The sequence below is a fragment of the Mustela nigripes genome, chromosome 17 (genome assembly GCF_022355385.1).
Source record: "Mustela nigripes isolate SB6536 chromosome 17, MUSNIG.SB6536, whole genome shotgun sequence".
In the NCBI taxonomy this organism is placed as follows: Eukaryota; Metazoa; Chordata; class Mammalia; order Carnivora; family Mustelidae; genus Mustela; species Mustela nigripes.
Window position 1 is genome coordinate 41,842,869 of NC_081573.1, and position 10,868 is coordinate 41,853,736.

Genomic DNA, 10,868 nt, shown 5'->3' on the forward strand with positions numbered 1-10,868 from the left:
TTCAGTTTTCTGTGATTGCTCTGGCATGTGCAGCTTTCCAGCCCTCACTGGTAGCCTGCTATATCTTTATCCAGCCGTTTGCTCTCTTATTTATCCCAGACCAAGCCTGACCAGGCCCAAATAGTACAAGTCGTCTGCATAAATGGGCTCAAGCCTCAGCATCCCCTAATGCTGTCGCTCTGATGGCTGTTACTCAGCTCCCACCCATGCGTTACGTGCAGTCCCCAGCAAGTGGCTAACAGAGGGACAAAGCTCAGGCTCTGCTGAAGGGTGCTTTGTGTTGGTGTGAAAGAGACACACTGAAATTGAACTGCTCTCACATTACAGTCCCAGCCTTGGGGGGGAAGTCTTCCCACTGGACAGAAGTTTGAGAAGTGCCCGTGGTCATTTGGAGGTGAGAGCAGGAGGCTCTGCTTCACGGGCCTGAGAGCTGTGTCCTCACATAGAGCCCTGTGCTCAACGGGGCCCAACATGTGTGTCTTTTTTTTTTTTTTCTCCTAAGATTTTTCTTTCTTTTTTTTTTTTAATTTAATTTTATTTATTTATTTGACAGAAAGAGAAATCACAAGCAGGCGGAGAGGCAGGCAGAGAGAGAGAGGGGGGAAGCAGGCTCCCTGCTGAGCAGAGAGCCCGATGCGGGACTCAATCCCAGGACTCTCTGAGATCATGACCTGAGCCGAAGGCAGCGGCTTAACCCACTGAGCCACCCAGGCGCCCCAGATTTTTCTTTCTTTATTTGACAGAGACCACAAGTAGGCAGAGAGGCAGGCAGAGAAGAGGAAGCAGGCTCCCTGCTGAGCAGAGAGCCCGATGGAGGGTTCGATCCCAGGACCTTGGGATCATGACCTGAACTTAAGGCAGAGGCTTTAATCCACTGAGCTACCCAGGCGCCCTGCTGTCATAGTTTTGAACAAGATGCTCTGCATTTTTGTTTTACCCTGAAACCCACAGAATAGGTCCTGAGCAAAAGGTTCCAAGGCCATTATAGAACAGAGAACCCACAGAAGATCAGACTGCCTTGACTTGGGTATGCCATACTACCTGTGTGTGCATGTGTGACACGTGTGCATGTGTGTGGTACATGCTAAGTATTCAAAACTGATGGCTGTTGTTCCCGTGTGTTATTGATGCTGGTGGTGGTGTTACTGGGCTCCTCCAGAATTGTTCTTCAAACTTCAGGGAAGTCTGGTTAATTCACTACCTACAAGCCATCCTTCTGCTTTGTTTCACGGACTCATCTGCAAAGTGATTTTTAATTTAAGCAAGCGGCTTTGACAACCCTCAGGTTGTCACACACAAATATACATCTTGCCTTTCAAACACCCGCTGCTGTTGCACGCCCATAGCCAGATGCTACCCCCATTCATCCACTTGCATCACAGTCCCTAAAATCCCACCCCCCCCAAGCCCAGCTGCCCCAGAGTCTCTCAGAGTTGACACGGACATGCACGCTCCCACCCTCAGCTCATCTGACCGCGTGGGTGCCATTGGCAGGGTTCCCCTCCTGCTCCGTGTGAAAAACCTCCTGCCAGGGACAGCCGATGTGAAGCCTGCTTTTGTGTGGGCAGCAGACTCTATAATTTGCATTGGAAAATTTTAAAAAGTATTACAAATGAGAAAGTATGTGCATGTGTGATTTCTGGGGGCTAGGAAGGGTGAGAAGGCTTGGCATCTCAAAAGCACATTAGCTGTATTCCTATGGTTTTCTAGATTTCCCGGGAGAGCCAGAGGTTGTCATTATGTGGAAGCTTAGCAAGGGAACAGAGGTGATTTGGGGGGTGTTGGAAACCTGCGAACACTCTGGTGTGAGCCCCTGAAGTTCAGGGCCCTGATTTAATAAGGGCTGCCAGTGTCAGGGGGAAAAAATAGCAATTCTGCCGCCTCACGTGGTACAACAAATCTGGCCTTCTAGATAGGAAAAGCCAGGACTGAGAGGGGGTGGGGTGAAAGACGATGTCACCAGCTCCTCTCACGTTTCCTGCAAGAAATCCCTGCAGAGAAGAGACTCCTGGCCCAGTGAGTCACTGGCTGTATAAGCCAAGAGAGGTGGAAAGCAGATTCCAGGAAATAAGCTAGAGGGATCTTGGGGGAAGTTTTCAGCTTTAGTGTGAAACTGTCAAGCTTCTCTGCTCCTGGGGGAACTGGAGGGAAAAACAAGAGCGAGAGTGATGACAGAAACAGCAAAGAACCAGACAGAGCTCAGGTGTGAGAGCCTCTGCCTCTGGGCACTTGGAATAACCACGGATGAGCAGATGATGCAGGCGGCTTCAGAGAGGGAGAAAACACCCCAGTGTTCCGGGGCTTGCGGTCTTTCCTAACGCAACAGATATTTACAGAGCATCCATCCAGTTCCTGTGCTGGGTGTTGGGCGCTGGGCATGGAGAAGTGAGCGCTTTTGGCCCCTGAGCAAGTAATCCCACGCACTTATGTCAAGAAGCTTCAGGGGCCTGAGGCCACTGTGGGGTTCCTAAAAGGCTGCTGCTGCTTCTTTTTTTTTTTTTTTTTTTTAAGATTTTATTTATTTATTTGACAGGAAGCACAAGTAGGCAGAGTGGCAGGCAGAAGGAGAGGGAAAAGCAAGCTCTCTCCCAAGCAGGGAGCCCGATGGGTGGCTCGATCCCAGGACCCTTGGGATCATGACCTGAGCCGAAGGCAGATGCTTAACTGACTGAGCCACCCAGGCACCCCTCCTAGAAGGGCTCTTGACACCTTGGGTAGATTGTCCAGATACCAAAAAGGACAGGCTGAATTGCCATGGGGGGCCTGGGATAGAGAGAGCAGGGCTGTTTGGAAGAAGTGAAAGATTGGTTTGGGGAGCAGAGCCACAAGAAAAGACTGGACGGATCCCTTCTCTTTGTCCATTTTGGGTAATCTGTTTGCTTACAAAGTTTGGGGGGGGGTTGCATCTCCTAAGTGCCAGGCAACCTATTTGGCACTTTCTGTTTATTTACAGGGTAATTCAATTCACCAGTGTTTACTGAGCTCCCTGACCAAATAGCTGGGCCCAGGCATGGAGCAGGCAGAGGGCACAGCAAAGGCAGAGGCCCAGAGCTGGAAACCGCCCCCCCACCACCAAAGCATCTCGGGGAAAAGTCAGTTCCTTGGGTCTGGGGTATGGTAAGGTAGCTGAGGTCCACAGGCAGACAGAGCTGGTCTTCAGACTTTGTCAAATGGGGAGCATCATGAGTTCTGGAGAGACCCATGCCCTGAGAAGCCAAGACTGGGCGGAGGAGGTCACACCTCAGCACATTCTCTTCTATGTGACGTTGGAGATAATTAACCCCAGGAACCTAACAGCTGCCACCACCACCCTTCAGGAATTCGGGCCCTCCCTGCTTAACGTCCAAGCCACACTCCCGCTGCACAGCTCCGGGGGAGAAAGGAAACTCATTAATGCCTTTCAGCACATGTGCTGGCCTGAAGTCACCTGCGCGCTAGTCCCCTTGCTGTGACAGTACCTACTAGCACCCTGGGCTCTCAAGGGCCCAGGCTGATGGCGGCTTCCCCCCACGCCATGAACCTGCCAATTCTCTGCCTATCCAGCTCCATGGGCTCTCAAGGATCCTGACTTAGCTCACAATGGCATCTGAGGGAACACGGGAGCTCCAGAGTGGAAGGTAAGAGCCTCGGGTCCCATCCGAGCCTGGCAGCTGGTTCACTGTGGTGTACTTGACAACTTTTGAGATCTAGGACCTTTGAGTCTGAAAATCAGGCAGAGTGACTGGACCTGGGTCTGGCCTTGGTTTGTGCAGCCCGTGCAGGAGCGGTTGTGCCTTGCAGAAGCGGAGGCAGACAAGGCTGTGGAGGGAGCAGCATGGGCATTGTAAGCATGACCAAGAGGCTCCTGAACTCACCTGGAGTCCAGGGAAGGAGTTCCAGAGGAAGCTGATGTCTGAGCTGAGGCTTAAGGGTAGGCAGGAGTCGGCCCAATGAAGGAAAGAGGAAAAAGATGCTCAGGACAGCTGTGGAGGCATGGGAAGCAGGCTGTATTCAGGGAGCAAAGTTCAGGATAACTGGAGCCAGGACCTCCTGGGGAGGAACTGGCCAGAGAAGAAGGACCAGTGGGGAAGTGGGAAGGAACAGGGTCCAGTATGCAGAGGCCATCAGCTGCGCTGTGGAGAATGGACCAGGCTGGGTGAAACCAAGGACACTAAAGAGGCCAGGAAGGGGGACGCCTGGGTGGCTCAGTTGGTTAAGCAGCTGCCTTCAGCTCAGGTCATGATCCCAGGGTTCTGGGATCGAGTCCCGCATCGGGCTCCTTGATCGGCAGGGAGCCTGCTTCTCCCTCTGCCTCTGCCTGCCTCTCTGTCTGCCTGTGTTCACTCGCTCTCTCTCCCTCTGTCTGTCTGACAAGTAAATAAATAAAATCTTTAAAAAAAAAAAAGGAAAAAAAAGGGGCCAGGAGGGGGGCGCGGGGGGGGCTCGGGGGGGGGGGGTGGGGGGGCAGGACAAACCTCGTGGCTGATGGGGGTGGTCAGGGAAAAGGCTACCCAGACTAACCTGAGAACCCTAGAGGGGGAACAGTTCTGAGGAGAGGACATGGAATGGACTTGACACAGTGAGTTTGGGTTGCCCAAGGGTCAGCTTCGAGGGTAAATGGAATGAGAGATTGGGGGGGTTGCTGAGGCCCAAGGCATCACTGTGGGGATGGGAAGAAGGCCCTGGAAGTTGTCAGGACGGCTTGGAGAAAAATACTAAGGGTGAGAGAAGGGAGCCCAATACCCTACCAAGCAACATGAAGAGAAACAGCCAGAGATGCAGCTAGAAATCCAAGAAGAGCAGTCACACAAGCCAGAGGGAGTTTCAGAAGAGAGGGAGGATTGTGTATATTCAGCACACTTGGTACATGTCCAAGGAGGAGAGGAACTGGAAAGTGGAGGGTCAGGGAGCATTTGTAAAGAGGCTTCAGAGAGTGGAGGATGTTTTAATGGTGGTGGGGGGGTTCCCAGTGACTGCGATATGCCACTGGGTCTGAGTGTGAGGAGAGCTGCCGCTGCATACGGCTGAACAGATCGTGCACTGCACACTCCAGGGGCTACCCATCTGCAGAAACTTGGGGCAAGGGGGGTTGCCTCCTGGAGCTGGGCAGTATTTTGTGGAATGCGCGGCTGCAGTGTGGATGGTTCCCACACGGTGGCGCCAAAGACCAATACTGCACTTCGTAGGCTCAAATGGGGCAAGGTGGGGGTCAGTTCCCCATCCCCCGCAGGAGGATCCTCTTCTGATGGGTGGAGGGATGTGACCACATACAGGGTGACTAGAACTTTCCCCACTACAGTGCCCTCCGGATCTGTCAGAACAGTTCTGCTAGTGGTAGGTACTCAAAATAAACTACACATCACTCAATGTAGCCTTTGGCAAGGGGCCTGGCCTGAAAGGGTCCCAGGGGAACAGCTCATCCCATGACCTGGGAGAGGCGTGGACGTCCCTCCCTACTTGTCCTTTGGGAGAACAGAGTCAGGAAGGAAGGAAGGAGGCCTGGCCCAGCCTGTGGGACACAATCACCCCACACCCCAGCACGGCTCCGCTCACAGGCCCCCCAGAGGCCGAAGCTGGATCACTGGGGGCAATAGCAGGAAAGTCACCTGTGGAGCCTGGCAACCCTGGGCTAGACAGATGCCTACTAGGTGCAGCGGCTGGCCTGGAATTGCCTCAAGAAGTGGGAGCCATGCTGTCTTTGAAAACAGCGACACATTCACTGCCAACCGAAAGGAAAAAAAAAAAAAAGACCAGGTGAATTTACAATGCCCAGAGGTGATGGCCACTGACAGCTCTCCGGGCCAGTGGAGGCAGATTTGTCCTGAGGAGACTTTTGTGACTGGAGAGCAGCCAGCTGTTCTGGTGCTCTCCTCACTCTGTGTTTATTGTGTGGAACACCTTTCCCTGTGGAGAGACAGAAAGCCCTCACTCCCTACCCTACCCTGACTGGCGCCGGCCACCTCTCAGACCTCCTCTCCCTCTGCTGCAGCCCATGTGACTTACACGCAGCAAGCTCACTGCCACTTCCGAGCCGTTGCCCTGCTGTTCCCTTGGCCTGGAATATCCTTTCTCTGGATCATTCCATGACTGTTTTCCTTCTTGTCATTCAGTTCTCGGCTCAAAGAGGCCTTCCCTGAGCACCTTGACTAAAGGTGTCCCTCAGCCCCACCCCTCAACGTCACATCAACCCTGGTTGTTTTCTCCAGTTCCTTCCCCTCTCTCTGAAGTCATTGTACTTAGGTGCTAACTTGATGATGATCGGTCTTCTTTGGCTGGAATGTAAACTTGAGAGCAGAGACCTTGCCTGTCTGGTCTGCCACTGTGTCCTCAGCATCCAGAACGTTGCCAGGTACCTAAGAGGTGTTTGATCTGTGCCTGACTTCCATCTTCAGTGGCCACAGAGCTTGTCTGGGCTTACGTGCGCCTCCAGCATTCTGTCGCCCACTGATGGTCACGAGGACTGCGCTGTCCCTTTACCCCTGGCACGCAAGCCAGTCATCAGCGTCCTCCGGCACAGATCTTTTCTTGCCTGTACAACTCTTTCTTAGGGATGAATTTCTTGAAGTGGATCTGACATCCTGAAACATACTGAAAAAACTACTCTTAAACCCTCAAACCAATTCCCACTCACACATCGTCCCTCACTACCTATCTCAGAGGCAAAAAAAGTGGGGGGCTGTTGTTGCTGTTTATATGTGCATTGTATTGATTATGAATGAGACGGAGCCCATCTTCAACTTGCAGTTTTGCTGGCTGAATGGATGGGTTCAGTTAAAACAAGCATCGGAAGTGGCTTGTTGTTGAGAAGTGGCTCCGGGAACCAGGAGTTGAGGGTGGTAAAGCCGGGACTTGAACGTGGAGCAGCAACCCTGGCCCCTGCCCTTTGACCGACACAATGGGAAGTAGAGCCCAGCCTGGGGCTGCAGGGCAGTGGAGGTTAGTAGCAGGTACACACAGACTCTCTCCCCCTTTTTGGGGAGTGAAGTTGCGTACCAGAGGGCTGTAGCCGTGGAGGCTGTGGGGCGGGCTGAGGGAAGCCTCCATTTTTCTGGGTTTGGGGATTTGAACTGCTTTACTTCCCAAAGTGGAACGAGCTATACCCTACATGAGGACCTGGGGTTCGCTGTGGTTGTCACCACCCTCTGCCTTTTAGTAGAGGGACTTTTCTCAGGCCAGAGCCTGTCCCTTCAGGAATGCGGACTCATGGTGCTCATGGTTAGAAATGGCAATGGTTCTGTGCCCCGCCCCAGCTCCCAGCCTGGCGCTAGGCTGGGCATGTGTTCAGGGAAGCGTGGCAGACTCAGAGCACAACTGAGGAGGACTCTGAGCTGAGCCGAAGCTCAGACTCTGCCCCTTCCTAAGCACAGGACCATGGAAAAGCTCTGCCTTCCCTGAGCCTCAGGTGGCTCCTCTGTGAAATGGGTTTCAGCTCTGTCCTTCCTCACCTGGTTCACGGTTGTTGGGGAGAAGCTGGAGAGGCCTCCCAATACCCCGCAGGCCTCAGCTAACATCCCTCCTTCAAGGTGCCTGGGCAAGGGGAGGGGGCCAGCCGAAGCCTCGGGTGTCCCATCTGGTCACTGCCGCCCCATCCATGCTTGGCCCTGGGAGTCACAGGGCGGGGAGCCAAGCCTAGACAAGGACTGTTGGAAGTAATGGGTGCTCAGAAGGGTTGAATGGGAAGCCAGAGGATGCAGATTTCTTGGAGGAGGTGACCACTGAATCCTTTTCCGAGTAGATAAGAGGGAGGAGCAACCCAAGTAGAAGGGAAGCTGGGAGAAGAAACAGGCCAGAGTGTGGGAACCACGCTCAGGGAGCCACAGGTAGCATGGCACAGTGGAACCAGAGCAGCGAGGAGCAGGGTGCACGGGAGATGAGAGGTGAGGCCATCAGAGCCCAGACCTCCCAGGTCTTAGAGGCTCCGCTGTGGGGTCTGGACTTACCCGGAGGGCAATGGTGAAGCAGCACAACCTGATTTATGATTTAGAAGATCATCTGAGCTATTAGGCAGAGAACAACTGTAGGGAATAAAGGTGGAGGCAGGGAGGCCAGAAAAGATGGTGGGCCAGGCCTAGGTGCCAGTTGTGACCATGCAGAGACACGGCCACATGCAGAACAGAGTGGCTAGGAAGGACGAGGGAATCATCCATTAAAGTGGAGATTTTCGGGGCACCTGGGTGGTTCAGTGGGTTAAAGCCTCTGCCTTCAGCCAGGTTGTGATCCCAGGGTCCTGGAATGGAGCCCCGCATCCGGCTCAGCAGGGAGCCTGCTTCCCCTTCCCTCTCTGCCTGCCTCTCTGCCTCCTTGTGACCTCTGTCTGTCAAATAAATTTTTAAAAAAATATTTTTTAAAAAGTGGAGATTTTCAGGGCACCTGACTGGTTCAATCAGTAGAGCATATAACTCTTGATCTTGGGGTTTTAAGTTCAAGTGTCACCTTGGGGGTAGTTTACTTAAAAAAAAAAAAAAAAAGTAGAGAGTTTCTGGAGGTGGAATTTCAGGATTCCAGAATAAGAAAGAATTCCTCTGACAGTGCTCTGGTGAGCTCCTACAGTCAGTGCTGCCTCATCAAAGCTCTGAGCAATGGCCCTGTGCCCCTGCCGCCCCAGGAGCCAGCAAGCTGCCCAGCTCCGAGTTCTCAGTGGGCAATTGTAGAATTAATTAATCGTCAGAGTACTTGATGTGGGAGGTGAGGTGCCGGGAGGAAATGAATTTGAAACACCTTGGAGGTGAATCAACAGGACTAGAAGGCTGGATGAAGGTGGGGGTGGGAGAGGTGATGTCATGTTTCATACATTTTCTTTTCTTTTTTTTTTTTTTTTTAAGATTTTGGTTTTTTATTTATTAAACAGAGAGAGACACAACGAGAGAGGGAACACAAGCAGGAAGAGTGGGAGAGGGAGAAGCAGGCTCCCCGCAAAGCAGAGAGCCCAATGTGGGGCTTGATCCCAGGACCCCTGGGTCATGACCTGAGCAGAAGGCAGACACTCAACCGACTGAGCCACCCAAACACCCTGTTCATGCATTTTCTCATTCATTCACTTCATTCATTCACTGTATCATCTGAAAAAAAATTTCTTTATATATAGATAGATAGATAGATTATGAATAGATATATAGATTATGGTATGGTATATAGATTATAGATTATATAGCTACAAGGCCCATAATCTTTATATATTTATATATATATATTTTGTTTGTTTGTTTGTTTGTTTGTTTTTTAAGTAGGCTCTACGTCCATTGTGGAGCCCAATGCAGGGCCTGAACTCATGACCCTGAGATCAAGACCTGAGCTGAGATCTAGAGTTGGACACAAAACCACCTGAGCCACCCAGGTGCCCAGCCATCTAACTTATATTTCTCCAACTCCTACTATGAGCCAGGGATGGTGGTGACAAGGACTTCCATGCTCCCTGCCCCCAGAGAATTTAGAGACCCAGAGTGAGGCTTTAGGCACATGAGTGCACATGGGCATACGTGCTCCCTGGTGCTGATGAGTGACATGACGGTAGTCCGCAGGACATGGGGAGAGAGAGTAACAAGGAGAGGCTGTCTTCAGAGGTGGTGGTCACGGGATTCCTTGCAGAGGAGGTGACTTCAGAGGTGGACAGGGACCAACTCGTGCCAGTTTTGAGAGCTCCAGAGAGGCCAGGCCTCTGGCTCAGGTGGGAACCTGAGTGGAGGTGGGGTGCTTTGCGGAAATGAGGCAAAAAGGAAGAAGAGTCCTTCAGGGGCCTGTCATGAGGTCTGGTGGGTCATCGAGAGGCTCAAACAGGAGAGGGCTCCGAGCATGGAGGACAGCTCGGGATGCTGAGCAGTGGATGGATGGAAGCCTTGGGACTGGGTGATGCCGTAGGGTAGGGAAATAAAGAGAACCCTGTCCCTGAAAGCAATCACCAGGTTCAAGGTCTAAAGAGAGAGGTGGCAAAGGAAGGCAAAGAGGAGGGGCTGGGAGCCCTGAGAACTGGAGAGGGTGAGGTGTGTCTCTTGGAAGAGTTGGCAATGGAGAGGATGTCAGTGCCCCTGAGGGCCTCTGCCACCCGTCACAACTTCCGGATTGTGAAGACCAGCCTAGGGGTGCAGATATCCAAGAACCTCTGAAGGTCCTTCAGCCTGCTCCTGGTATGTCTGTGCTGCCTCTAAAGGTGAAGGACTACGGAATGAAACCTGAAGGGTGAGGCCCAGAGCTCTTAGCTCCACCTTGACCCACTCAAGGGGAGAGGCAGTATTCTGGTCCCCTTACTGGGAAGGACTGGGCTCTGGTGCCCTTGGCCAACATACCCAAGCCCAGGGACTCAGACGCTGCCATGATCTGTGAGCAAGGCCTGAGGCTCCCCAGAAGCCAGTAACCAATGAGTGGTGAATGCACAGCCAGGTGTCGAATGGCTAGGCTTCAGGCCCCCTTGTTCCCCTCCCGGAAACTGCCCCATCCCTTCCTCCAACCAACCCAACCTAGCAGTGGCCGCTCCAGACCTGTTTCAGGTGGTCACAGATAGGAGGGCCTGAAAGGGCTCTAGAGACCACAGATTCTAAGAAGGGGTCAGGCCAGCGGGGTTCCCCGGCGCACACTGTTTTGGGCTCTGTGTGGGAAGAAATGGGACTGGCTTTGCTAGTAGCGGCCCAGTTCCCGCGGATCCCGACCACCGACTGCCGAGAACTCCCACCGCCCTCGCGTCCTCCAGGGCCCCGCCTCCCCGCAGGCTGGCGGACCCCGAGGGCCACTGGCCTGCCCCGTTACCCGAGAGGGCGGAGCGAGCCGTGGCCGCCTCCTCGGGTGCGGGAGCCGCGGGAGCGCAGTGGGTGGGGCCCGGCGGGCCGGGGAGGAGCGGGGTGGCTGGGCGGCGGGCGGCAGGAGGAGCGGACGCCACCGGCAGCGGCGACAGCGGCAGC